Raw genomic sequence first — 16349 nt, forward strand, 5'->3', positions numbered from 1 at the left:
GTTTCGGTATAATATATTATCATATATATTCATAGTTATTTCCATTTGACCACAATAGCAAAGCCGCAGGCAAAAGCTAGTGCAGTACAAAATTTAAAATTTTGCTTAGAAACGGTAAAAGTTTAGATTATTAAGATTAGATATCGCTTAAAATGGCTAACCATCGAATAAGATTTTTGAAACATATAGTTTACATACTAGAATAACGCGTTTCTATTCCTTTGTTAAGGCAAATGACACGATTTGAAAATTGAAATTATTAAAAAAAGAAGCAGACAACGTCACTGACACTAACTAGTGAACTACAAAAATTTCAACATATTATACAAATTTATAACAATTATAATAAACTAAAAATGCGATTGTACTTTAAAACTATACATAATTGTATATGGTAAAGCTAAGAGTGAAGTCCCTACGATACAGTCCACTGTAGAGATAAATGTGGGTACGAATCTTATATTTGGGAACAAGCTTACTTTACGCTGAGTTCTGGCATTCGAGGCAGTTCGAGGCACTATTGAGTGCACTCACTTCTCTCTCTCTACTCTTCTCACCACACTTCTCCTCGTTGCCAGGGCGAAGAAATAAAATTATTAAATGTTTTATATCAATCAAACCCAAAAGCAATATATATGTACATACATTCAGGAAGAGAGCGGAGTGATTCATTATATGATTCTCTACACATAAACTAGCTTTTACCCTCGTGATATGTTTTAAGTGCCCTAGGTACCTGTAGCCCACTGTACCTGACCGCAGCTATAATGCTTACATTGCTACGACAGCATGTAGACTTCCTTGATAAATCAACTATACGAAATGTTATTGCAATTTGGACCAGTAGTTCCTAAGATTAGCCTGTTCAATTAAACAAACTCTTCAACTTATAATATTAGTATAGAAAGAATACGGAAGATGGGTGACCAAAAGTTAGTATCTGTATACAAAGTTTATGGAATAAACACAATATTTTATAAGTCTATCCGGAGACTGGCGGTCAGCTAAGTTATAGCCCCACGTCACCGCCTCGGTCGCACCCCCAAATAAATGAAATTTAACAGAATGAGGGAAAAAAATCAATACCACTATCGGCCACTATCGGCCTCTAATTTACGATACGATAAAAATAATAGCGGACACAACCAGTTCACATTCGGCGGCATCAGAATATTATGTTAGCTAATTAAAAATTATGTTTGTTCGTTCATTCGCATGTATCACGTGACCGCGCAATTGATGACCTTTTCTTATCTATTTATAAAAGAGTCTTTACAGGAAGTTTATTTTAAGATCTGTGGTCGCAGCTTTTTTAATCTGTTTCATTTATTGTTTTATTACTTCACCAACCAGCTTACTTAAGGCACTTAGCCTTGAACTTCAAAAACTGGAACTAAATCCCTTTTGCTGTTAAGGAGGTATACATGGAAGGACAAATTGAAAAATAAAAATTATAATATTGTATACAAATGTAGGTATGTATATAATCAAAGTTATACTTACGGGTAGAGTAAACGTCAAATATTTTGAAAGTTTAGCATCCTAGTGTAGGTCGACGAACCCGGCGAGCACACCGACAGACACACAGTCGGCCATCTTTACTCAAACGTCAAATTTGAATTTTTTTTTATATCCCAACTGTCAAACTCCGCAACCCGACAAATGAAAGTTGTATAATGTAATTACGCCTATCTATAAACACTTTTGTATAAAACGGTATAAAAATATTAAAATTATGAACGATGGAAAACTTGTAAAGGAACGAAATATAAATATATATTAATAATAAAAACGTTCAAGCCGCTCAGAGTGCGAGCGCCTACTGACTTAAAATTTTTGGGTATAAAAACATGCTACAATAGCCTCCTGGAGGATTGCGCCCTCTTGATACTTTCATGTTTCACTAGGAACACTTTCACTTGCAGAAAACAAAATATCACATAGAAAAAAATATATAAATATAAATGTTATACCTAAAATACAATGTTTTTATTTAAAATTCAGTTGATTCTAGAAAAAAATATGTATTTTAATAAGGGTAGCTGTTAAATACTATTGCCTTACACAAAAAATTTTTACACAACAATAATAAAAACAATGAAAATCTAGGTCAGAAACCTAACTTACAAGTAAAACCAACGAAAAATATATACCACAAAAAATACTATTAAGCATGATTTTTTAACTTATGACAGGTTTATTATAAGTCGTGGTATGCCCGAATATTATTTAAATATATTTAAATATAAAGATATGACGTCATATGCATAAATAATTATGGTCATAAAAACCTGTTTTTTTTTAATTTGTTTCCTGAGGTAAACAGAAAAAATCGTACTAAGTAAATCTAATTATAAGTATATTCGTCGCTTATTATTTTAATTTAATATGTAGACAATGAACTAGTTATCGTATTTAAAAATATAAATGTTAGATATTTTTTTATATCATTGTATATAATAAAAGTGCGACAGAGATTCAATGAAATTTCAAATTGTACGAGTATATACAAATATTTCATTGTATAGCTTAAATCTTGCATAGTTATACAAGTAGTCTTGCTCTAAATATGCAATAACATATTAAAAATGTTAAAAATATTAAAAAATATATCTATATATTAAAAATATTTGTCTTCAATATCTGTCTTCTATTAGGAAAAAATAATACACCTGCTACCTCTATGGGATAGCCACCTGGACAATCCGTTATCTATTTTCACCTGATATTAAACGGCGATACTCAACGCCGCGTTTTGTCTGTTTACCTAGGTACTATGAATATAATTAATTCTTCTAAGTGTAAAGCGAACCAAGAACCAATGCGTTTATAAGCAGAATATTAATCCCATTGTTCATATACACTGAAAATCACTCTATGATAAGACCACACGACAAAAATTTTCTTTCCCATATAGCAGAATAGGTGGAGAGAACCTTGTTACAAGACACTCCGTTCTCCTCTTTCCACCTGAATTCCAGACATTGACATACATATTTTTAAACAAATGAAAGTATTTGTAAGTATTAAGCGCGTCGCACGTCGTTGAGAGTTACTTAACATAAAATTTCTTAAAAATTCGGTAGAGCGTGGAGAATGGAGTGTTTTAACACTATGTTCCCGGGATACAGCATTAAGCTAAAAAAAGGGAAAGTATTTGTAAGTATCAAGAGTCCGCGAGCCGGGTAACGCACGCGTGTGTGCGTGGGGAGTCGTGGTGGCTGTGGGGTGGAGGGTGAAATTTTTCGTTTTTCACCCACTTTTCCGTCCCTCTCTAGTTTTTCTTCTCCCTCATTTTTTCTTCGGCTTTCTTCCTAGTGCCCCACCACATGTGTGCTAAGTATAGGCTGTCGACAAGATTGAGATCAATACATGTTTCCGGTTTGGTTATTTTTTAAATTAATTTATGTATGTGCTATATGATAAGTTCATATAAAACTATGGAAACCTTCATGTGACTTATATATACAAAGAGAATTTGATATATGTACTGACTTCATATATTTTCGTTATTGTTAAAAATTATGAACTCGAATCTTAATGTAAGTATAGTTTTGTCATGTAATTCTCTCTCATAAAAACCCTAAATAAATGGAGAATTGGAACCTAAATATCAGCCATCCAGGACCCAACTCCTAAGCCTTTTTGACAACTAACAAAAATGGAACTGGCACGAAAATGCAATGAATGGAAAAAATTACAAAATGGAAAATGCACTTAAAGTTCTCAAGGAAGCCTGTAAAATCATGTGTATAATTAGGATTATCTTTCGTATAACTATAAAAATAATACAAAAAAATTGTTAAAAAATTGTTATTTTTAAATATAACTTTATAAAATATGAAAATACATTTTTTTGTCTTTATAAATGTATAAAAAAATAAATGGCATCTTCATCTTAAACTTTCGTAAGCTCTACGCGACGCGTGCGGGCGCCCCTCCTCCAGCGCCTTACCGCTATACAGCGTGCTTCGGGTATAAGTTAATTGTGTTTTATTATATCAACAAAATATATATAATTTTTACAAGAAATATAATATCTTATTGATTATTCAGTTCTTAGTTTTATTTTAGGAGATAATATTATGTTTTATATGTAAGCATGTGTGGTTGATTTAAGAGATTAGTTGCTTTATTGTTTTTATTTCTTTTCTTATATGAATTTTTGTGTAGTACATTTGAATGGCTTATATTGTGAAATTATCTATATAACATTATTTTATACACATAAACTATACGAAATTAAACACTACGAGATAATTCTAAGTAAATACAGAATTTAAAGCCAAGAAATAAATACAAAAAAGTGCGTTTTATTTATATTTTTTGCTTAAGCGTTATATAGGCTGTATGGAAACGATAATTATATCTAAAACTGACGTGTAACGGATAGTTAATATAAATAAAAAATATGAAATTTAATCATTAAGCAAACCATTCCAAGGCCACAAATCACACGGCACCCTGTATCCTCAAGCAGAACTAGGAAACGCGGGGGTAAGTACACACCCCCACCCCTAGGGGAGTACATCGCAAATACGCGAAAGCAATAGGACTTTTAAAAATTCTCCAGAAATATGATTTATATGTTGACGGCAAGAACGCCTCCTTTTCTCTTGCTCAAGGACGGGCCTGATTCGATTTTTAAAGCGCCTTTTCATTTTGTACCGAAAAAAAGTTCATTGTTTTTTTATTATAATTTATTCGTTTATGTTTTTTAAAACGGTCTGTATAATTTTATAATTATTTATAACTAACTATAAGAACGGGAAATTGTTATAAAAGTATAATTTAAAATATGCCAAAAATGGCAAATGTTAAAATTGTTGTACATTAATTACTATAATAAGTAATATAGTTGTAAATGTCAATGTGAATATAAAATAAAAAAAAACACATCAACTGTAAGAGAAAATAATAAAAATCCACATAATAATAAACTATCAATGTTATTTGATGTCAAACAATGAAATTCAATAATCATTCTATGTCCGCATATAGCAGAGTAGACATGGGACCACGCACCGCCAAATTTTCAAGGCATGTCTTGAATGGCAGAACTTATCGCCACGACTTATCTTGTTATCGGAGTGAGGAATTTTCCTAGATGGGAATCGAACCCACAACAGTTGTGTTTCCATTTAGACGTGCTACTGCGCTATAACCACCTCAATTTTATACATACGAGTACTTTAAATACATGAATATAACCATATGACGCTATTCTTATTTATTTTATCGTAGATGAGTATAAAAACTGGGAGGGGGCTACCTACTTAGCTGTTGTAATTTATTTTTGACATTTACAATACAGAGTTCCTAGTTTCATAACTTAACTACAGTTTTAATTTATTATATTTTAGCTTTAGGATCTTTTTTTGAACAAAAGCGGAACTCTAGCGGACTCTTTCGGACTAACTAGAACGGGAAAATTAAAATCATTTAAATATAGTCACCCCTGAAGTGAAAATCGAACCCACAACCATCACTTTTCAAGTTAGACGCTCCCAACGCGCTCCTACCGTCCGAAATCTTTATATAATGAATATAAAGATTTCGTTCGGTCTTTCTCGATAAATGGACTATTATGCCACAAACTTCATAATTTTTCGATTTGAACCATTAGTTTCTGAGATTTTCGCGTTCAAACAAATAAATTCGGTAGATTTTTAATATAAATATAGATATAAGATGTATATAAAATAATAAATAAACGAGGTCCTTGTTTCGTGGCCATCAGTTTTTAGATCGAGCGAATGACCTTTACAACCCATTCAAAGTTACTCTATATTTGCGTCACAATTCACAAAAACCTAGCGCTTGTTTCTGAAACAACTCTGCTGTAATATTATATTGCAACTTTTTTTGTATTTAAAAATAACAGCTACACGCTGTATCCTGTATATAGCAGGATAGGCAGAGGGAAACTGAGAAGACGAATATACCACAATTTCCATATTTGGTCCGTATACAACGGACCTAGTAACCATGTTCTATATTAACATAATAAATAATTTAAATATTTTCGTGTTGCTATTTTTGACAAGAAATTGTAGACACGATGGTAGTAGGTTCACATCTATGATCAGGATAAATATTTTTATACAAAATTTTACATACTATTATTCTGAAAAATATGATAAGTTTAGAGCATAAATAATAGCATAATAAAAAAATTTATGATTATTTATTAATATTTTATATGAATTTTATAACCAAATATTGAATAAGAAACAAAAATAAAGCCTTAAAATAAATTGAATGGCATGGCGCAGGGTACCACAAGCAGTGCTGCTGTAAGCGCGACGGTAGTTCGTTCGATTCCTACTCGTGGTAATGAAATATTTAATATTGTTATTTCCCTCTGGTTACGAGGCAAGTTAGTTACGAGAGAAAGGTTAATGTTTCCCTAAAACTAAAAACAAACATTCAAAAATTATAAAATACGATCTTTTTCCACAAAATAAAAACTAAACACTTTCGCTTTTCATTTGTTTTTTCGTTTTTTCGCTTTTCACTCAAAAAAAGGAATCTTTTCGCTTTTCATTTCTTTTCTTATTTCCTGGTGCTCTACCTTACCTACTGAGTCGGTATAAACATATTTATGGTAACACAAATACTACCTCTACGCACCTGAGACTACAACAATAGCTGGAGCTGTCACATTATATGCTGTGACAGTTTACAAATTTTATATAAAATAATGTATTTTCACTATATTTCTTCGGGTTAAGGCTTCATTACGCAGTGGCACAGTGTAGGACTGTAATCGCGACGGTTTTGAGTTCCATTCGGATTTAGGGGGAATGAATTATTTATTATCGTTTTCTCGTTCTATCACCAAAGCTCGGCGTTGTCATCTTTAAAATTATAAAGTCTCGAAAACTCGGTGAAACGTGGTAAATGGAGTGTTTCGGGTACCCTCTACTCTACTATATATACGGAAGACAGCGTGAAGGTAAAATAATATTTCTTCTACTAATGTAGAGTATAGGAAGTTCGTAAACTTAGTTAGGTATATGTTTTTGTCCATGTCCTCGTGGACAATTAATAAAAATATACTTAAATTTTTTGATTAACGAAAGTTAGTTAAAGTTTTAAATAATTCTTTAAAAAAAATTGTTTTATAATTTAACTCAATATCACATACATTTCTAGTAAATTAAATTCCATCTCGGGACCTCTAGTCCTCGGTTGGAGAAGAGATGTAATAAGAATTACTTGACTGTACCAACGCCGTCGTGGCACAGCGAAAAGTGGGAAACGGAGTGACTTAACACTATGTTCCATCGTGCTATGCGAGAAAAAGCATGAAGCGTCATATATTTAAAATTAAATCGATATAGAATAGAAATCAATATGGTAATATACGAATACTATATACGAACACTACTAATTACAACAGATTCAAAATGGCAGCTTCTGTTTTATAACGTCAAAAATATATCAAATATAAGTACTTAATAATTATTCCAATTTAATTAAAATTTCTATATAATTTAAAAGCAAAGCACACAAACATTAATGATTTAAGTGAAAAAAAAACTGCGTAATATTTGTTGATACATTTACAACATTAATATCAAAGTCTAAAGCCAGATTGCCTAATAACAATTTCAATTTCAATTTTCCACTAAAACAAGGCGGAGGAAAACATTTTTGTGCTTAGAGTATCTCTTACAGAGAGAGGTACACGTGTCTGAATTTATTATAACTTAACTTATACATACCGTGGTGGTGTTCGTGTATTACTTTTCTAATGTTATTAGTTGTTAATATTTTTATTTTCATTGATTGATCTTATTGACTCAGTATATAGACAAAACCTGGTGATGTCATTGATATATTTACAATTAAGAACTCTATTTTATAACTGATTGAAACCATCGTGGTGCAGCGGTAAACCGCGGCTGTAAATGCGTCCTATTAGGTTCGATTCTCAGTCGAGGGAATTATTTCATTTTCTACCAGTTTAAATTACCGTTTTCCCATATATAATCTGAGTTCTAGCATTTATATTGCAATTCTAATATAAAAGTGTAATTAAATTGAAAAGTTTTGTAGCTTCATTCGGTATTGTGGATAGATAACCTTGAGCTCGTTAATACTATATTATTATCAAATAATCAATGTTGTTATTACATAAGTACTTGGTTTTCTCTACAGCCTCTATAAGAGGAACCTAATGTTTCTGGTCTTCTATCAATTAATATATTAAAAAATCTATGGTAAATTATAAATTATTTAAAATTTTAAAACACAATAATATTCTCGCAATCGCACAATGGGGTTAATATTAATATTTATAATAATCTATACATACATAATAAAATTTATAATAATAAATTAGTTCTTTTCACACACTCCACATTATATATTAGATCTAAAATAATAAAAAAAAATTGAAAAAACAAAAAAATACACAAGCCCAATATTTTATTAGTATTAACAGTCAAGCCCAAGCGCAACGTTAAGTTCCGCCACTGGAAATGGAAAATGGAGGACGGGGGAACGGAGTAGGTAGGTTCCCTCTGTCTCCTACTCTGCTATTTGCAGAATATAGCTTGACTCTAAAAAAAAAATTGAAATATCTCGTCTCGTCGATTCTAATATAAATACGTTACCATACAATAATTTGTTCGTTGGAGAATAATTATTTTATTTAGGGCTTCGTAATGAAATAGATTACGCGTTGTTTGACATTTTCCATATAAAAAAATATTCCCTTTTGTTACGTTTAATAATTACTTTTTTAGATTAAATTCTTTAGAATATGAATTATGTTATTGGTACAGAAAGATAGCAGGTTCTGTAGTACAGAAGGATAGCAGGTTCGATTGCTGGTGTTTCCTTATTTTTTTTTATTCGATCTGTCGAGGCAAAGCGCGACCTTGAATTTAAAAGAATTGTTGATTAATTTCGAAAATTCGGCGGAAAGTTGGGAACAGAGTGTTTTGACACTAGGTTCCGTCTGCCTATGAAGCCGCTATCTTTTCCTATTCTATTGTCCTATTGAAGTAGGGTATATACGTACGTACCTTTTAGTATAGGAAAAAAAAATATTTTTTTAATCTTGAAGTAAAAAATTGAGAGCCATGGACTGTTTACAATCTTCAAACGAATAGATATGACCGGTTGTGGCCACGCGGTGCGTCAACTTGCTTTACAATATTAGTACCCTTATTAATAATGTAAAGGATATTTAAAAAATAAATAGTTTAAATAGTTAAAGAATTAAATCGTTTTTATCAGACAAAAAAAAAGTAAAAAGTACAAAATGGAAGGATGTACTAGTAACCTCTGATGATTTCGACTATTCAGATCCTGGCTCCGTTAATAGACTAACTCGATGATACCATATCATTGTATTATCACTTAAGTACCACTCCTTATAACTCTTTTTTTTCCATTTCACGTTATATCCCGCACATAGCAGGATAGGCAGAAGGAAAACTAACTAAACTAGGCATCGCCTGAATTTATTTCTTTACTAAGATTTTTTCCTTTAAAACTAGTATACAAATTATAATTTCAATGGCCACCCCCAGTTAACCCCTATAAACGCCACCCCGTCCCAGAGCGGTTATTTTGCTCGCTTTAAAATATCCCCATGCCCCACATTTTGATATTCGTGTCGATGTTCCTTCACAAATTGCTTGACGATTGTGATGTAGCTTACTTTACTATTAAAATTTCTTGGAAGATTTTTTTACGAGTTCACCCTATATCCTTTATATAGCAGGGTTGGTAGGGGAAGCCTAGTGATAGGACACTCCGTTACTTAGTTACCAATTATCGAATATTGCGTGTGGCGGAACTCAACACCGTTTATCTTATTACCAGAGCAAGAAGATGACAATAATTGACTTCCTCGAGTGGGAATATAACCTACACACCACCGCGTTTACAATCAGGCGCTGTACCGCTGCCCCATGATAGCCTCAATATAGAAATTTAATGTCAGTTAAACGTTAACTGAAGTATCTGAGAGTGGCTGTCAGTTTCTAAGAAGGACAATTCCTTAGAAGATTGATGAAAAAGATATTTAATATGAGGGTAGGACTAAAATATGAGATACACAGTGACGACCCAAGCATCCTTTATTTACAAGCCTCGTCTAGGCTTACAGAGTGCTATTCTGTAATAACCTTAGAAAATTTTATAAGAATAAGTATATAAATATTATACCCTAATTGCACAGGATATGCACGACGATTGTAGGTTCGATTCCCTCCCAGGGGAAGGATTTATTTTCTTTCCCCGTTTTGGTAACAAAACAAAAGAGCGGCGTTGTATTCCGCCACTCAACGCGCTTTGTTTTGATAATTGGCTGGAAGGTCCGAAACAGAGTGTCTTGCCACTAGGTTGCCTCTGTATACCTTACTAAAAAAATGTAATAAAAAAAATATACCATAGCTATGTCCTCCTACGTCATTATTGTAATAATATGTTTTATAAACTAGACAATAGAGCCATTAAACTTTTCCAATGAAACTTCTTTTCTAGTACATTTCTATAGAAAGACAGATTTAACACTAGCTCTCTAAACTACCTATGACGTACAGTGTGTTATTATTTATAGCTATTATCTGAAAAGTATTATCTAATGTTATTTTAGTCATTTGATGTTCCTGAGTCCGGAATGAAATTGAAATTAAGTTAACAAGAAAAATGTTAAAAAAATATATCAACATTTTTAAAGTGTTATTTCACACTAAGGATAGAAAGTGCTGTAACACTAGGTTCCCTCTCGAGGAACCTCCTCAAAGCGCGGTGTTAAACGCGAGTTCAACACCGCGCTTTGCCTTGTTACCAGAGTGATGAAATTAAAGTATAGAGTTATTTAATTTCCCCTCAAGGAAATTGAACCTACAGCCGTCGCGTTTACATTAGGTATCAAGCCTATATCTTTTTTAAAATATAAGATAGAAAACACAAATACAGAAAAAGCACCATTAAATGGCACGTGTAAATCTATCTCACGAATAGATATACCAAGGTCTTCCAAGAATCACCAAATTTTAATGGACCTTATTAAAATCTTAAATTAAAATTATGTTAGTTGCCTACTTACTTTCAGTACTTTTCACTATTGCAGAAGTCATCCATTTTTTTTTTCACATTTCGAGTCAGCCCGTTTTCATTATATGACTTTAAGATAAGCTGAATGCGGAACTCAACTCGGTTTTCTCCATATTTTTTTAGCTTCACTCTGTACTCCGCATATAGTAAGGTAGGCACTTATAACTTAGTGTATATTTCTAAAAGAGAAATAAATTTGAACATATTTTTTGGCCGCTGCAAACCAAATGTCATCGACATCGAGTGTACTAACACTATGTTCCCTCTGCCTTCCCTGGTTTGTGAAAAAAGCTCTTCTTATTTGGAGCATTGTTAAAGTTTTATTCCACGCCTAGAAAAGAAAAATATTTACTTGGAATAGGTAAATATTTATAGGTTATAAAAAAATTATGTAGCGGGATTGAACCCGCGCCTCTTGAAAATCGTCCAATTGCTACTAAGCCACACGTTCCCAAAACGTATTATATAGTGGTCAGAGATCTTGGGTGGTTTCAAAGAAACACAGGTTCAAAGTTTACTAACAAAATTTTTTATGCGTTTCCTTAATAAGTAAAGTACTTATTCATCTGTTTTTTAAGCTCAAATTCAAAATCATCATACGAGAATAGCTTCTAGCACCTATTTTAAGTCAAATTATAAACCAACAGTGGAACAACCAAAAAATGAACCTGCTTCCACCACCATAATAAAGTCTACTTCAAATACAGCAGATATTAGACATTTAACATAGACCCAATTTAAGCAAAAAAATATATAAAATTAAAGTTATTAACGTCATTAGAGTATAGAATTAAAACAAATCAAATAAAAGCGCTGACGGATAACACATATATCTAAAACTATCTCCCTCCCCCCACCCTTCTACCACCCGACCCCCTCCGCTTTCACGGTTCTAATTTTTCGGGAATTTGGGGCATATTCGTAAATATGAAATGGAAAAAATATTTCGCGTTGAAACGCAATTTAAGTTGTATATTGTGTAGATAAGGTTCAATTTGTAATGTAGGGTAGTTGGAAAAAAAATTACTTCATATGTCGTCCTTAAGACGGAACGCCTCGCTCTGCGTATGTGTGTTCCGGACTCGGGTGGTGTGGAGACGTCGTGAGGTTTGGATATTTTGATTTTGGTATATTTTATTAAGGTCTATCCCGTATGTACTAGGGTAGGCAGAGGAAATCTAGTGTTAAGACACTCCGTTTCCATTTCACAAATTCTTAACATACGTATACGAAAATAGCATACTAGTAACTACGTTCGTAATATTTTTTTAGTCTATTTAAAGATTTCTTTGTTATACGTTGTAATAGCCACATCCTTTATATTTTGACACAGACATCATATCTATACTAATGTTATATATCTGAAGAGTTTGTCTAGTTGAAGGCTGTAGATTATCGAGAAGGATAAGCTATATCCCTTTCTTTTTCTGTCCCTGCGGTCAGAGTTCCCTCGGGCACTTGCTATGTGTCTTGTCATCATGTGTCATACTTAGCTCTTAGTTTATGCATTTGACTATTAAATAACAAATATTCCTTAAGTTACTCATAAGTAATAGCTACTGCGGTCAGCCTTTTCCGTACCTATTAGTTTACCTGATCTGATTTCTCATCCTACGAATAGGTAATAGATGTTAATAATTAACACTAGGTTCATGTGAACGTTATAGAACAGTGAAGTGTTGTGACAGTGTATGGGTAAGGCGGTAACCTGTGGCACTCCAGTTTCTCTGGCTATAGCACTATGAGTATATAGAGTGAAGTTAAAAAAACACTACCTGCATTTCGTACTTGTTTGTATTTTAAACAGAGAAGTCTCCACACATTTCGTATTCTATCAAGCGGCGATATATAGGCTGTAGCTATGCGAGCAAATATATAATATTTTCCTATATGTAACTTTCATCATTTATACTTTATTACTATATAACTGAACTATTCATACAAAGTGTTTGTCTCTGCTGTCTGTGTGTGTGTTCAATTAAACATTTTCTTAATAAGAAACAGGGTGGGCTCGAGATGTATTATTATGTTTTCTAATATCATACATGTATTTATATATATATATATATATATATATGTATGTATGACGTATGTATTGTATGGGATTTAAGAATTTTTGTTTTGGTATTTTTTGTTTATTCTAGAGATAATGCCAGTCACTCTATTTACTCAACTGTGGTAGTGAATGCGTACTATTTGTTTTCAGATTAGGCTAGAGAAGTAAAAGTGTTTCAACTTTAAACATTTCTGGAACGAGAATAACAATTCACAATCATTGAATGTATGTTAATCTCACACGTAAAAACTGAACTGTATAGATTAATACATGAAAAAATTAACCAACTAGGTTGTATGTAATTGAATAAAACGTAACTTTATATTAGTTTTATGCAACATTTGTGCAATGTTTCTTGACTAGAAAAGAAATATATTTTAATAAACCTATAAAAACGGAACCCGCACCACTTAGATGACGTCCAAGCACTTCTACTAGCCATTTAAGCCATTCAGTTTAATTATGGGAGGAGAATAACGATATACGTTATGTGGGCACGATGAACGAAAAAGCTATAACTGATCATAAGTGAATTCATATCCCGACTCGCACTTGGCTGATTTAAGGAGGCTGTGCCAAGGATCTTTATGAACTCGACTCTACTAGTAGAAACGTATACATCTGCTATACGTTTTCCTATTTGAATTATTTAAATAATTTGTAATTGATTTAAGTTATGTTATTAAACATTCAGCTTTATATAGAACAAAAAATAAAAATTAAAGAAATGTAGGATCTTACTAGGATTTACCTATGTTTCATTCATTGCCTTAAAAACGGTATTTGTGTGAAGAAAAATATATCTATAGACATATTTAAGCAATATGTGGGTAGTATATGTATGTAGGTACATATTTCAAGGAGGAGGGAGCACGGAAGCCAAACTTTATAACTCGCTATCGAACTTTTTATTAATTCGGCATATCGTTTGAAATATTTGGCTTGTTACATATAAAGTATATTCATGTTTCACATATTTTTATGTTTTTAAATGAGGTAAGGAACCTATTGTTAGGTTCTTGTTAGACTGATTGACCTTCGCGAACTTTACATCGATGATACTGGGGTGGAAGGCCACATGAACAGCATGAGGGCCACCTGGAGGACATGTATGGGTGAGTAGGTGACAGTGGACGAGACAAGAGAAGTATTTAGAAATACGTTCCATCTAGCTACCTAGCTAAGTAGGGCATTCCGCGCTAATTAACAATTTTTTTTTTAATTCCCTGGTTTCTTCACATTATGTTTTTTCATTATATTTTGTATGATTATTGTTTTCTTATATGAAATAGTACTTTTATTGTATTAAATATTGCTTGTATCGATATTAAAATTGTAGACATATAGCGAGTGTATAATTTACTATTTTCTTACCAGCGACATCTATTAGCAAGATTATTTAACTTTACTTGTGTAGTTTCTATTCATGCACTACTTAATGTTAATTCTCGTCGGCAGATGGCATTAGATGTTAAATAATGTTTTATATTGTAATCGTTAATATCTTTTAATACAATAATATTATTTTTTTTACCGTCGTGGCGCAGTGGCACAGTGTGTGATTATAAATGTGACGATTGTAGGTACTATTCTCAGTCCAGGGAGTGGATTATTTAAATATTTTCCATTTTTTGCTATGAAATGTTCGATAGAAAATGGGGAACGGAGTGTCTTAATACTAGATTTTCTCTGCCGACCCTACTATATATATAGAATATCATGTTTTATTCAACATAATAAAACAGCTTTTCACATCTCCAGATATTTTTAGATTATACTGATTTTGATTTTGAATCCTTACATAGACAATATATTATATAATCAGTTCCATAAATATTCTCAAATTAAAAAAAAAACACTTACAAACTTATACATATTTATTCATAAAATAATACTTGACAAAAAAAATCAGTCTTAAACATTAAATTACCAAAATTAAACCTAGATGTTAATAAGTACAAAATCAACGTCGTTTCTTCTTTTGAGGTGTTTTAACTTCAGGCTGAGCATTTTGCTGATCCTGTCCAACCTGTCCAACAATTTGATCATCTGTATCCTGGATTTTCCTTCTCACCGGACCAGTTTGGGCAATAGGTACTATTCTTTCACCTGTTTCTTCAGATATTTTAGGCGCAGATATAGTTAATACACCATCAGAAGAAAGCTTGGACTCTACCATCTCAGGGTTAAAGCCTTCTGGTATAGCGTACCGGCGTTTAAATTGCCTGGATACGAACCCGTGCTCGTCTTTCCTTTCTTCATGCTTTCCTTCAACCACTATGTAGTTGTCGACAGTTTTTACGCTTATTTCCTCTGGAGCAAAATGCTGGACGTCTAAGCTTACTTGGAACTTATCTTTGTCGGTTTTGATAGTAGACCCTACATCTTTTGTTAAAGAAGCAAGGTTTCTCCAGGAAAGTAAATAGTTGCGGGATGGTCTGTCGAAGATATCGGTTATGAAGTCTTCAGGAGATAAATCCAAACCGTACATGTCGCTTAAACGCCTAGGTCTCATTTCGTAGTCTATTAACAAAGGTAGTAAGGCCATTTTGTGTAGATTAATTATTTTTAGTATAAACGATGTTATTTTATTCGTTGAATTTGCGTGGCAAGCGCTTCACTATAGCGTAGTTTGTATAAAACTGAAGCTTGAACGTGAGGGCGACACTTATATACTTGAACTAAATTATTCTGTACTTCACTAGAAACTTGTGGAATGTTCGTGAAATTCCGTATTAGCGACATCTAGTGAGCAGTAGCTCTAACTAATAATTAAGGCATATTAAATTACATGAAATTAATTTGTTATAAATTAAATTCCAAACGTTATTAAATTTGTATACATATTATTAAGAAATATTTTTATTAATATTACTTTATTAAGAACCATTTTAAATACTTTTATAAATAAAATAATGATATTAATAATATATATGTAATACACCGCCATCTATTAAACTTTTTAAGTAATGTTATGTTATGAATAGGCATATAGTTTCTTGATAACATTAAAGATGGTAGCACTGGTTCTTTAATCTTATATTTAAAACCATTTGTATTATAACTTCCTCGTACGGTAAAAAATAAAACTAAATAAATGATTCATAAGCGCAATGACACATCTGTCGATTATTTAACAAATATGTTAAATTTATAATTATAGCATAAGATAAAAAAAATTAAGACAATTAAAAAAAATACAAGTAACTAA

The 16349-nt window shown here is 32.1% G+C and overlaps 1 pseudogene across 1 annotated transcript; it reads right to left on the reverse strand.

Annotated features, from left to right (window-relative positions):
* Nucleotides 1-15001: 15001 nt before the first annotated feature.
* Nucleotides 15002-15789, reverse strand: LOC146529557 (protein lethal(2)essential for life pseudogene; annotated as a pseudogene). The gene has a single exon (XR_014879006.1). The product of XR_014879006.1 is annotated as a protein lethal(2)essential for life pseudogene (transcript).
* Nucleotides 15790-16349: the final 560 nt, after the last annotated feature.

Source organism: Heliconius melpomene, chromosome 18, assembly GCF_056956725.1.
Source record: "Heliconius melpomene rosina isolate 202511_hmr_F chromosome 18, ASM5695672v1, whole genome shotgun sequence".
Taxonomy (NCBI): Eukaryota; Metazoa; Arthropoda; class Insecta; order Lepidoptera; family Nymphalidae; genus Heliconius; species Heliconius melpomene.